Source organism: Rattus norvegicus, chromosome 15, assembly GCF_036323735.1.
Source record: "Rattus norvegicus strain BN/NHsdMcwi chromosome 15, GRCr8, whole genome shotgun sequence".
NCBI classification, from domain to species: Eukaryota; Metazoa; Chordata; class Mammalia; order Rodentia; family Muridae; genus Rattus; species Rattus norvegicus.
This window is the reverse complement of record NC_086033.1, coordinates 100,756,557-100,770,244: the sequence shown is the minus strand read 5'-3', so window position 1 is coordinate 100,770,244 and position 13,688 is coordinate 100,756,557. Positions and strand designations below refer to the sequence as shown.

The 13,688-nt window shown below is 38.8% G+C and overlaps 1 protein-coding gene and 1 long non-coding RNA gene across 5 annotated transcripts in view; one reads left to right on the top strand and one right to left on the bottom strand.

The window, feature by feature from the left end:
• Positions 1-13,688, bottom strand: part of Gpc6 (glypican 6) — a 997,624-nt gene that overhangs the window by 664,794 nt on the left and 319,142 nt on the right. The window lies entirely within an intron of this gene.
• LOC134482018 (uncharacterized) overlaps positions 1-13,688 on the top strand; it is a 61,948-nt gene that overhangs the window by 31,554 nt on the left and 16,706 nt on the right. The window contains exons 1-2 of one of the 3 annotated variants that reach the window (XR_010058046.1): positions 306-1,646; positions 2,037-2,159. This is a non-coding gene — a long non-coding RNA (uncharacterized LOC134482018). Of the gene's footprint in view, positions 1-305; positions 1,647-2,036; positions 3,068-13,688 lie in introns of those variants that run through there. The other 2 variants (XR_010058044.1, XR_010058045.1) reach the window with 2 other exon arrangements.

Genomic DNA, 13,688 nt, shown 5'->3' with positions numbered 1-13,688 from the left:
CACTCTCGATTGACAGCCTATACCCAACGGGCTTTTACAAGAACACTTCTTATAAGATTCAGATCCCATGTCGATAACTCAGGATGATAACATGTCAGAATCCTTCACTGCAATCCTTATGAGCCCCAGTTTCCAGAGGAGGTCACATTTCAGAGATGTGTGAGGTTAGGTCATAAACCTGTAAACGTGGTCTCTGTAGATACCAAAGAGTATTTTCTATTTTGACTATAATCTCTCCTGCCCATTTTCACTGAGCTGGAATGTCTCCACAAACCAGAAGCCTAGGTGGGGGAAGGGAATAGTAACAGACACATGTAAACACAAGTAAGTTTCTTATTTAATTTACCAAACAATAAAATGCCGCTTTCCAATGGATGACTTGGATATTGTGACTAAATTATTTGACTTTTCTATTGTTTTCAAAGGGAAACTATATTATCATAAATTATTCAAAAGAGTAAGCATCAATCACTTAAGGCAGGCTTCTACAGTTAGATTTACAGTTAAGATTCAAGCAGAAACCACAGCGTCCAGGTGCTTCCCATAAGGTCAGAGTTCTCCTGCAAGTGATGGTTATGGAGGTGGTTTCCAGAAGGCTGGTTTAGCGATGCTGAAGCAACTCTGACAAGCTCTCGAAAATGGGAGAGGATTATTGAGCTCCTTACTCAGTTTGAGAGCACAGTAGAAGCATGTTCAGATAAATATAATACTGTGGTGGCTTATTTCTATGTTTGGAGGTGTTGTATTACATTGTTTGTAATTTTCTTATTGTTGGTTTTGTTGTTGTCGTCTGTCTGTCTGTTTGTTTGTTTGAGATAGGGCAGCCTTGATCTCATAAACCATATTACTCAATCACTTGAGTCCAGGAATTTTAAGAATGTACCAGACTACCATTGTATTTTCATAGGAATCAAATCTGCCAATTTCATACTGTCAATGTCATTTTTCTTATGATAAGCATGACCTTTAACATTCCCTACTCTATGAGGAAGCACTAGGCTGGACCCTGCATATTAAGATGGTCTCTGGCTTTGTGGAGGGAGGACTGGGAAGGAGGGCAACATCTGAAATGAAAATAGATAAAGTAATTAATAAGAAAAGAAAGAAGCTGTGTAATCATGAAAAGTAATGAAAGAAACTTCAGTGTGCACTGCTGAGTGGAAGAAGTCCATCTGAAATGTCCACCCAATGTATGACTCCAGCTTTGCAATGAAGACAGTTATTTGCTGTTACAATGGCAGGCACGTGCTCTAAATCATAGAATAGATGACATCAAGAGTTAACTCTAATGTAAAACATGGACAGTAATTAAGTATGCTGGCAAAAAAGAAAAAGAAAGAAAGAAAGAAAGGAGGAAAGAGAGAAAGATAGATAGATAGATAGAAGGACTGAATTTATGCCAGGTCTGCTACTTGAGGTACAAAAGTATACAGGGGAAACCATACCTAGAGTTCTCCTTGGACACTGAACAGAGGCAACTAATGACAGCCCTGAGATTCTCGGTCTGTTGCAGGGTCTCACAGACATTCTAAACTGTTACCATGTTGCTGAACAGGATGCTCAGTGAACCGGTTAGGTGCATATCATGTAGTGTTGACTTATGACTTCTTCCGTTTTGTGTGATACTATTGGGGTATCACAGCGATGTAAGTCTAGGCCCAATGTAATAAAGTTTTATTGAGGGCATGGGAGTTCTGTAAAAAATGGAGGATGACATACATTAGGCGAGCTCATAGTCTTCTATTTATGAATGTGAAAGGACCTAGACTATGTTAGTATTTTTGAGTTGATTATGATCTTCTTCTGTCTAGAAATAGAGCAGGAAGAGATAATTCCATCTAATCTGAACCACCTTAATGAAATAGGAGATGGGTGCATTTGTGAGAAGCTGGCTGAAGGCCACACTTCCTTCTTTCAGTGAAGTTTGGAAACCTGCTAGTGATGTACCCTCAAGTCCAGTTGTGCTGATAGTCTTGGATGACTTTGTGTCTATGTGTTATTATTAAGTAATAAGCTGCTGCTGTTTTTAACTTCAGAACTGAGAAGACAGAAGACGGACATAGGAAGATGGTCCCTTGAAGACCTAATTGAAAGAACTACCTAGAAAGCACTTCTCAAAGCGAAGATTCGTTTTTCTCCCAAACTGCCCACAGAGAGCTGTAAGCTGAGCATGTACTAAAGCTGTTTGTAGTTTCTTTTCCACATAGCTTAGCATACATATGGCTTTGACTGGGGGATCAATTGCTGGAAAAAACATTCTACTGATTACATTTTTTTAGAAAAATAAAACCCTCAAAATGTTTTATAACAATTAATCCCAGATGATCTTATAAGTCGAACATCTCTCTTTTAACCAAGGAGTTTTTACGAAGGTCTCTAGTCTGGTTATCTTCATATCTAGGGTTTTGATGCTCTTAGTCTTGAAACCGTATCTTCGATGTATCCCAAGCTCTTTCTTTACTGATAAAAGTCTGAGATCTAGATGCTTATCCATGCCTAACGTTTTGAACAGTCCAATAAAGTTTGACCAGAGAAGCAAACCACTGGAACCCAGTAGCGATTACAATCAAGGACTGACTGGGAAAGTAGATATCTTCTCTGAGGACATTTTACTCATGACCACAGATGCCAATGTAAGCGTGTTGGCAGGGGACCATGCTGTTCAGATAATCTACCAAAGGTCCTTAATTTAAAATGGAGAGATGCCCTGATAAACCAGTGCAAATCTGGGAACATATGAAATCAAGAATGCATTTAATATCCCGAGACTTCTGTCCATCATACTTCAACTAACTCCATCTACAACAATATAGCAAGGATATGTACATATACATATATATGCCTACAGTCAGCCAAAAGCATCTAACTCAAATCCCATTTTTCATTAAAGTATTTAATATTCCATGCAGTTTGTGACTATTAAAATCTTCCAGCACTGTCCGGCCCTCTAGAATATCATTAGATTATCCTGTAGTCACTTGGTGGCTGGGCACTATGATGTGCAGTTGCTAGCCAGCCACATACAGGGCATGTAGTTGGAATAGATAAAATAAAAAAGCAAAATGTTTTCTACTGATGTCCTTTCATTTTGCAAGCCAAGCCATCATGGATTGGCAATGCATGCATCTCTTTGTTAACAAGGTATAGTCTACATCAACTGTTTTTCGTGGTAACAATATCAAACAAATATTAAGGAAAAGTAGAAAGTTTCTGATTAACCCCAGCGCTGAGGTTTAAGTGGGGTTCACTTGATCCCTGGAATTGTAGAGCAGCTTGTATGATATAGGTGACCCACATTTCTAAATAGGGTCAAAGGAAATTAGAAAGTGCCTTACTCAGCATATCATGTACCATAGATACAACCTATAGCCTATAGCATACTATGCACAGTGACTTATAGGTAAATGTCAATTTATTATTAAAGTACCCTTCACATAGAAAGACACAAATGAGATCATCCTTTTAATGGCTATCATCCCTGTAGTATTATCCCTGTGGATGCACCATAGACATCGTGTGTGCCACAGAGGATTTAGCTGTGTTGAATTTAGGTATCATCATAAGCAAACGAAGCAAATATTTGTATATTTATTTAAGTTTATACCTGGGATAATTCCTTTTATACTTAATTTTTAATGTACGCAAGATCTGCAACTTCTATAATTTTTTCTTTTCTTTTGAGATTATAATTATGTCATTTCTCCCTTTACTTTCCTCACTCCAAATGCTCCGTGTTAGCCAGGCTACGCGCTTTCAAATTCATGGCCAATTCATCACCAATTGCTATTGCATGCATATGTATATACATATTTATTCCGACACAGAATCACCTCAGTATGTATAATGTTACTCACATTTGTGTTTGCGGATTGACAATTGAGCATAGGGTAATCAGTTGGTTTGACCTTCTGTGGGGAAGACTATTTCTCCCACGTTTAGGCTTCCTTGCTTGCCTGCAGTTCATTGGGTAGGAAAGAAGCCTCGTGGGCTTTGCCCCATCTGTCTGGGATAAATTCTTAGAAGCAGAATTCCTAAGCCAAAAGGAGGATGTGACCATGCATATGTTGGTTCTACGTCTGCAGCTGGGTAGAATCTGAAATTAATGAAGCTGTGTTTCCCCCAGAGAGTACATGATACTTTTGACTTTCAGTAAGCTGAATGTTTTAAGTTATAGGTAATATGACAGGTGAAAACTTGAATCATTATTGCTATATGATTTCTGCCATAACTTAAGGAGACTTATAAGGCATGGGTTTCTCATTAGGAGGATTGATTATTACCTAAACCAGTGAAAAGGAAATCTCTTGGAAAGTGACTGAGTGTAGTGAACAGTAGCTCACTGGAACATAGTTCGTAGAAATGGTTTGATGGTGACGTTGTGACAATGGCTGTGGGCATTTTTCTTTGTTATCTCTGTCACTTAACAGTGTTTCTCTAGGAATCCACCTTCACCCGTGACTATTACCTAACCAATTTCATCATAGCCACAGAAATACTTTGACTTCTGACAAAGGACTCCTGATGAAAAATGTCTACATCTGTGCTCTTCTTAAACTAAGGAAACCCAAAAGATAGCAGGGAGTTCCACTTTGTTTCTGTAGCTTTGTTTATGTGACTATTACAAGTATGATTGTATTAGTTAAAGATACACAGTGTATAGGTAATCATACTGGTAATTCTTATATATAGTAGAATTTAGGAATTGTTTCCTTGCCTAATTGTGTCAACATCATTTTCATGGAGAAAAAGTTTAAAATAACACACTCTAAAATAATCCTGTGTGAGTGTTTATTTAAACAATAGTTCCTTGCTAAATACTTAGCATTAATCAATGTTCACTCCATATCTGATGGGATTCTGACACCACTGCATACTCTAGGCAGAGTCCTAGAAGTCCTGCAAATGATTGACATTTCCTTCAGAATCCCCACATTACTGTCTCCTCCACATTCCCTTCAAGGTATCCATGTCACTGTCTCCTCTACTTCTAGAATTTTGGAAAATAAAGTTTCATTGTTGGCTCAATGATATATACATATAAATGCCCAGAGTATCTGAACTTTGGTCCTTGTACATTTGATTAATTGCGCTACTATTTGAGCCTTGAAAACACTTCTTTGAAGCATTTTTCTCTGTAAGTCTCTATTAAACTTTGCAGGACAGATTTCAATAGACAATTGTAGGCAGGGGAAAAATGAAGTAATGTTAAATCCTATATACCTTCCATCTGGGCAAAATTGTCTCTAGAAGCATTTTTTCCCTCATCTAACGGCTGACAAATATGGTCCTTTCGTTACTTCCCAAAAGGATATAGAAGATCTGGTATCCAACTCAACTGTGATTCTTGTACATGGACCATATCAGGGCAGATCTGATTTCGGAGACAGCTGAGTTTAATCAGATTGAGAAGAATTATAATGAGGCTCAAAACACTCTGTAAGAGACCTCTATTAGCTGGTGTTGAAAATTGCCAGATCTGTTGTTTAAGGAGAAACCGAGTATGGAAGAGCAATCAGTCCTCCTACGGGAATCCAAGTGTCAGACGGTTCATAAGGATTTCTTACCCCGAAAGCATGAGGTTCAGGAATATGTGACTCCAGTTCAAAGCAATTCCCGAGTATGACTCGATCCGGATGGAGCTTCCTGCTCTATGTACCGCAAGGGGATACATGCTCTATGTGTAAATGCGATCAGGAAAAATTACGATAAATGATAGGAAAAGTCCATGGCTGAGTTTTCTATGGCATTGCATCCATTTCTGGGTTACTTGAAGACAGCAATTTTATCTAACATGTGCACAAAATACAGTATTTTCTAAGTAAACACTTGCTAATGCCTGGGTAAATGAAATATTCGAAGACAGTTCATGCCTCTACATCAGGAATTTTCAACCCTGGCTGTACGTTAGAACCACTGTAGTATCATTAAAATTAGTGATAACTTCTCCTGATTTCACAAAGATTCGGAAGCTTCTTTGACATCCAAGGCATCATCCGGCATATTCTTGTTTTATTACAAATCTCAACATTTGGTTCACTTTCATTTAATATCCTAGGGTTTAGCTAGGAAATATTCCCAAAAGTTATCAATTTGAATATATTAATAGTTATAAGGAAACAAAAAATTGCTAGGTAGTGATACACTCAGGATCAAAACATAGTTAAATGACTATGTCAACTTAAAAATCAACTTTAAATGAAAAAGTATTCTTTTCTTTCTTCCTCCTCTTTCCCAACCTCTACCAGAAGTAGGATTAGTTTTCAATGATAAAATATGAGCCTGAATGACCAACTCTGAGGAATAAAGTCAGATGTCGTGGTCATTCTGGCTACTTAAGATTTTAAGAATGAGGGAGAACTTAAGAAGTAAAGAAGGAGAATAATAGGCATTAAAAAAAGAAAGCTGAAGACTGGGGCCGTAGATCAGGAGCAGAGTTGGATGGATGAGTTCTGCTCACAAATGAGGACTGTAAAGGTATTACTGCAAACAGCTTTGGGGACTGAGAATATTTCAAACCATTTTGTAGGGTGAAAAAAGAAAAGCCCAAACTTAACAACTTAATATGGCCACTGTCACTGACATATAAGTAGCCCAGACATGATACATAGAGTCTCTCAATTTTCTACTCTAGGAGAGGCTCTTCAAAAGCTGTTCATTATAAAATATTCTATATAAGAGCCAATGTGGAAAGGGTCTATGCTGTTGCCTATTGAATAACAGCTTGAATCTATGGTATAGATTTTAAACCGACCTCACAAATCCTTAATCAGAATACTGTTAGGACAGTCAGCATGTGCTCAGTATAGAACACACTTATGGATAGTTTCCCAACACACAATGTTAACCCCAGCCTATTACACAGCTTGAGAGAAACACTGCGTCCTAGCTGTGGTATTTTGGATGAAAATGGCTCCATAGGCATATAAGGAGTAGAATAACTTGGAGGTATGGCCTTGGTGAAGCAGGTATGGTCTTGGAATAGATGTGGCATTGCTGTAACAGATGTAGAGGGAATATGTCACTGAGGCTAGGTTTTGAGGTTATGCCAGGCTCAGTATGAAGTTCTTCCTGCTTCCTGATGATCCAAATCTAGAACTTTCAGCTCCTTCTCCATCACCATGTCTTCCTGCCTGATACCATGTTTCCCTCCATGCTGATAAGAGACTAAACCTCGGAACTGTGAGCCAGCCCCAGTTAAATGTTGTCCTTTCTAAGCGTTGCCTTGGTCATGGTGTCTCTTCACAGCAAGAAAACCCTAACTAAGACATTAGCCTTCCCTGAAGCTTTAAAGCAAACCTAGGTCCCAGGTTCTTTCTAGGTTGTACCTGATTGGGGAAGGTTAGACTATCCCTGTTTGTTGTTCTTCCCGCAGTTTCAAATGATGCTGCGGAAAAATAAGGGCATAAATAAAGATACACATAAGAATAAGAATAGCAATTAGAGGAGGAGAAGGGAAAAGAGGATAAGAAAACCATGGGGAGGAGGTCACATTGTATGTGACCAGCTCTGGTTCACAGCTGAAGCCTCATTCCTCCACTGCCCTCTCATGTGGATCTGTGTGTTTCCTATATTGCAGGTGAGCATGTGTGCCCTCAAATCAGGTGTAGATTCTCACAGCTAGTTTGCTGTAGAATGCCAAACAGATCACTTATGGAAGATCTGAAGCCTGTATTCCATCCAGGAAGCCCAACCCTTTCTGTGGAAGGAGGAGGAACTCTCCTTTTCGACTCATCTTCACTAGGTCTTGGCTGGCACAGAACCCAAAGGCCTGTAATGCTTCATTTTAAAAAGATAAACAGTACCAGCACCTGTCAATTGTCTTCTAAGGAGCTCAATGTAAACAAATGTGGTCCCCTGGAAGCCCGTCCATCAGAGTTCAAAGAGTCCTGAGAGTATAGCTGGATTTGCATTCTCCTTCAGCAAACTTCACCTGGAGTCCAGATCTAGAGACAGAGCTGAGACAGAGGAGCTTCCCAGAGGTGAATCCAAAATTGTAAATTGTATGCAAAGACTACAAAATGTGAACAGATTGAAGAAACAGATTGGCTCTCAAGGACAAAGCTTACATTTATATATCCTTCTTGAATCACAGGACCATGGTTTTATACAACTAAGCAAACTAAATCTTGACTTTCTGCAGCTGCCTTTTTTATTTTTCCATGCAGCATATATATGTATATATATATATATATATATATATATATATGCATACACACACACACACACACTCAGAGCAGTCAGTAAGCAGCTTAGCTCTTTAGTCTCAAGCCCTCCATAATAAATAGCACAGATGTGACATCATAATCCATAGACCTTCCCTAAGAAGTTACATGTATGCATACCTAATGCAATAGGTCAGTACGTAGGAAACAGGAATGTGGAAGAAAGCCAAAGGCCGAAGAATAAATTTGGTAAATTGCCTTGTAGGTAAAAGGCTTATTACTCCCCAAAATGTCTTTGAAAAAGAATTTTTAACTCAGTGCTTTTCAAAATGGTTAATGTAATATTGCCTTTTAAGATTTTATTTATAAATGCAAGAATATGTGTAATCCATCCAGAAGGTAAAAATAACAACGATAATAATTTATTAATAATAAGCATAAATTATTATTTAAACAAGTTTATTGTAATTAATACTAATTATAAATTATTATTATTATTAAGCTATTATTATTATTATTCTGCTCGTAGAATGTATAAGTAATGTCATGCTGACTATAGGGGAAACAGTGACCTTTTTAATGTATCTAACATACAATTAGTGGGTCCGCCCTGACCTCAACTATACTCCTGTTTACTCAGCATTAATCTACAATAATGTGCAAAGGTATAATGTTCTAATTGACCGGGTGTGACCCCAATGGCTTTCTCAAGAAACAAGGTCATCATTTGGCATGTGAAAGGTTCTTAGCCATTAAAAGATAATTAATAGATTATATAAAGATGGGCCAATTTACACACTCAAGTTCACCCTTTTATATGAAATTGTCTTATGAAATCAACACATCACTTTCAGACTTAACTGTAGATTTTATCAAAAAAAACCGACTTCACTGGTTTTATTTTATTTTTTTTTAGTGCTTCGTCTCACCCTTTCCTACTCCCCAATCTAGGTGATTTGTTAGCATGCACATAGATTTTTAAGGTAGGTTTCACATCCTTCCCCCGTGCATAATTTCCTTGATATAGAATTTTCACAACCCTGGTTGTAAAACATGTTTAAACATAGAACATTTTCGTATGCCTGTAACTGGGATCCATCAGTCACTGACGTCCCACCAAGAGGCTGTATTTAAACCTTTATACCACCTTCCCTTATCAAAGGAGCAGTTTGGCATTTGGTATTTGGAGACAGCTGTAAAGTAGCACCATCTGGACCACTCTGTTTCAAGAGGGACATCAATTTTTATCCTTGCTCGATCCTGCAGGAACACTCTGTCCAACCGCAGCAAAAGCAGGAGTCTGCTATAATTCATTCTTCTTTCTGTGGCCTGGAGTATTTGTGGCAGAGAGAAGCACTTGAGCTCATATATTTGGGTAAAAAGGAGAACTATCATCAGAAATTCAACCTTGGAAGCATGAGACTCTCATCTTACCTTGTCTGATGAAGTACATGGCATGGGTGGTTTCTTAAGTTCTGTACTGAATATTTGCATTGGAAGACTTATCCTGAGACTCAGTGCAGTTGGACACGAAAAGCATCCTCGCTTACCAGTGAATTATATTGGGGGAGAAAATGTAGTTCCCGAACCTGACACATGTTCCCCATGTAGAAATTAGAGGCATTTCAAAAATGGAAATTACAGGTTGGCTGCTTTATGTTGTTTAAAAAGTGATTACTAAAATCTAATCATCTGGTGGACCAGAGCATCAGATAATGTTGAGGAGAGAAAGAAATGGTACATTTCAGCAAAGGCAACAGACAATTCAACATGGGGAGGGAGCGCACCTTGGAAAATAATGAAACAGAGAATGGTAGCAATCAGCCCTTATCTCCTTCAAATGGACAAACTGAATGAAGGGGAGGCAAGTGCAGAGGAAGCCAGACCCTGGGTCGATTTGGTATGTGGAGACATTTGGTGTTTGTATCTCAGGGAGTTGCTAAACATTGGAATCACAACACAAGGATCATGAACAGTAGTGGAAAAACAGATGAACATGTGATGTCCTCCAATGTATAAGATTTCTTCTAGGAATCTAAGTGTGAGCTTTATCCATCCTCAGAGCCCACAGATCTTACAACAGACAAGTTTATTCTTGGTATTAGTGACTAAAGGACCCACAGGGAAGACAGTGGCACCCAAGGGAGAAAAAACAATTAGATAGTTACAACCTCATTCATCACATCCCCACAACTGTGTAAACAGTCTGTTTCCCTCACTGAAAGCCACTGTTTAAAGGGAACATACTTAATAACTACCAGTGTCTTTTCCTGGATCAGTACTCCAGTGTCTCCCCTGATGTATTTGAACATTATGAGTGGCATACAGAGCAATATTAATATTATACTTTAAAAAGTGGGTTATTTCAAACCAAATTTAAGTAACTGAACTGATCCAAGAAAAAAATCACTACATTTGGCAGACTATTGGTTTATTTTTTAAAACCAATAGTCAGATGTTCTAGCATAGATACAAAAATGTGATATTCAGGTCTTTATATATCCTAGATCGAAACTTTCATACTGTTGAACGTTATTTATTGAAAACATGGTACTATGCATGCTTGTTCAGTAAGGATTTCAGTATAGAGTGGGACAAGGAAAAATACTGGTTTAAGCCCAAATTCACCTAGAAATGGGCAGAGATGACGAAGGGTCTGTCCGTCCTAAAGCGGCATACAAGAGGAAGGGAAGAGACTGTCCACTCAGCACATGATTTTTACCTCCAGTGGAGAGAAATGAAATTCTCTCGGGAGTGTGAATAAAATCGGTATCACCTGAAGCCTCACCTGCAGGCTGAATTTGGTCTCAGGCTGTCCCGATCTGTGAGTTCATCAATGTATGTGGAGTCATGAGTACATTAGCTGAGGCAAAGTTAGCGTAATGGAACAGGAGAGGAGACAAGTTTGTCATAAACAGTTGTTAGTAGGATCATTGTTGAGTGGCACACATTATCATACCTACACTAAAGGGAGCAGTGTAAACAAGGAGTGGACTCGGATTTGGAATCCAGACTCCTTTGAATGTGTTCAAGGATAGACATGGGCACATAGTGTGTTTGAAATTAGCCCGGGCTCCATATCTGTAGCCTGCCTCAAAAGCAATAAACAAACGCACATGGAAATCATTAACAAAGAGTCACCACTGCCAGACATTAATGGGTCAATCAAGACTTGAAAACACAATAAAATATTCCCATGGCATGGTTAAGTTAAACAAGCAGGAAGACCCAACATGTCATTTTGTTTCTTGTCAACTAGTAGGGTGAAACCATCACCTCTGATTTCAAATGACAGATCTGCTACATTTTCTAAAGATTTTTCTTTACTGAAACTAGGGTTTGTGGCGGTTATCTGCTTTCCCTCCATTATGATGAAATTGATCATTAAGGCGATACATTTCTGCTGCCACTGCACAAAGACCTCTCCTGTGAGCATTTAGGAATCCCCATGAGCATGACCATGCTGTAGGATTCCGGTTTGATTGGCTTAGATGGTGTGCAGCCATATACCAGTGCTTCTTAATGGTTCCCCAGGTGAAGTTAATATTGAGATCCAATGATTTCATCCTTGATTTGCAGTTTATGAAGAAGTTTGAGCCAGGGCAGAGCAAGGAAGGCAACCAGAGTGGGAGGAAGAGCTGGATCTCTCCTCATCCTCAGATCTACTGCCTCTCTGGTTGGTGACCTTTGTGGGGAGTGGGTATCGGAGCTGGCAGAGGTCATGTTAAAGAAGCCTGAATCAAGATCTGAGAGGCTGGCACGGCTCTCCACAGTGGTTGCACCTGCTCATATAGGTACCCAGGTATCTTCAAGCAGGATGTCCACACCATGAGGAAATCAAGTTTGCAATAAATTACAGCCATGGCATTTTGGTCGCTGGTTGCAGCTGCCTCCTAAGCTGGCCAACACCACTGACTTTCCTGAAGCTCAGCTTTTCCTCCAGATATATGTGGTTTCTTACATTTCATCAAATCTGTTTTCCACTAGAGGAGAAAGAGGAAGATGGTTCACAAAGCAAAGTGGTCAGAGGCCGATAACCATGTCTACCTAAAATAACTAAATGAAAAAGGAAAGAAATATGTCAACGCTACATTTTATGTAGATTTGATAAAACAACTCAAAAATTTATTTTCTTCATTTAAACAATTACTCTCTGGATATACTAGGGTGATATATAAAAATAATGTCTTCTTTTCACAATGATAGCAATGTCAGGTAGACTTTCTCACATTTCCACATGTATATTTAAATGAGCAGCAGTCTAGAATCTGTGGAAATTTTGCTTTGCATTTAAGCGTATTTTCTGAATGCACACGTTTCAAGGATGTCATAAAGCAAGAAAGTATGCTAACCGACAGCCAGGGCAGACGGCAAGGCATTCGGGTGCGCAGAAGCAGGTCCTCAAAGATGAGGTTGTGAAGGGAAAGAGTAATCTATGAACAGAACTCGAGCAGGAAGGTTCACTGGCGTCTGCACTTCTGCTACAACTTAGCACAGAGCTGAAGATGCTGAAGGTGCTCCATGTCTCCAGCTAATGTTGGAATTGACTAAACGTATAGAACAAAAGTAAGCGTTTTAACCACAGGGTAGGGATCGTCTTTGTTTTTCTCCCGTTAGCGATGGAACTTTAGTCTACATAAACATGACCATCCAGAATGTAAGAACTGAAGTGACTGCTGCTTATGTACACCTGTGGAGTTTCATCTACATTCCTGAATCATTCTGGAGTCCTCAAGAAAGCCAAGAAAGAGGTGTTTCAAGGCTTAACAGAAGCTAAACTGGTTCAAAAATCTGAATAGTGTCATAAACAGTGGAGAATATGAATCTCGCATTCTTCAGTGGACCTCCCATTCCTCTGAAAGGCAAGCTGCAGCACATGAGTATCTAAGCCAACTGAAAACACACACTGAGCTGTGTTCTGATTAGTGACTGTTTCACAGAACGATCTGCAGTGCCTTTAAATAGCAACGCTTGTTTTTTTTTTTTTTAAAAAACGGTGAGAGAAATGGCAGGAAAAAATAATGTATGAAAGCCATTCTACTGAACTCTGTGAAGTTGCCGTTTTGAAACATAAAACAGTTTCATGTAGTTCAAAGTGATGTTAATCGGTTATGAAGGAAGATTTCTAAAATCCATCTGTCATTTGTTGACACTGCTGTGTACTATTAGAAGAATCTCTAAAATTAAAAGAAAACAAAAATATGATATACCAGTTACAGAATCACTTATAGAATTCATTGCGGCATGAGCACAATGAAGGCCTTTAAAAGTGGACTTTTCAACAATAAGTTCATTTGAGTTTCAATAGACCCTCAGATGCAAACCAAAAGTTTCAAGTGAGTGACATCATTATACTAACTCCAGGAAGCTGACCTCCAAAGCTAGGATTCTGCAATTTTAAAGGTAGGATTACTATTTATTGAGGAATATTTCAGTATAGCCTATAGTATATGTGTTTAATGAACAGTGGGCCACGTACCAGACATAAGTAAAATGCCATGCCATGATTAGCCATGATTAAACATG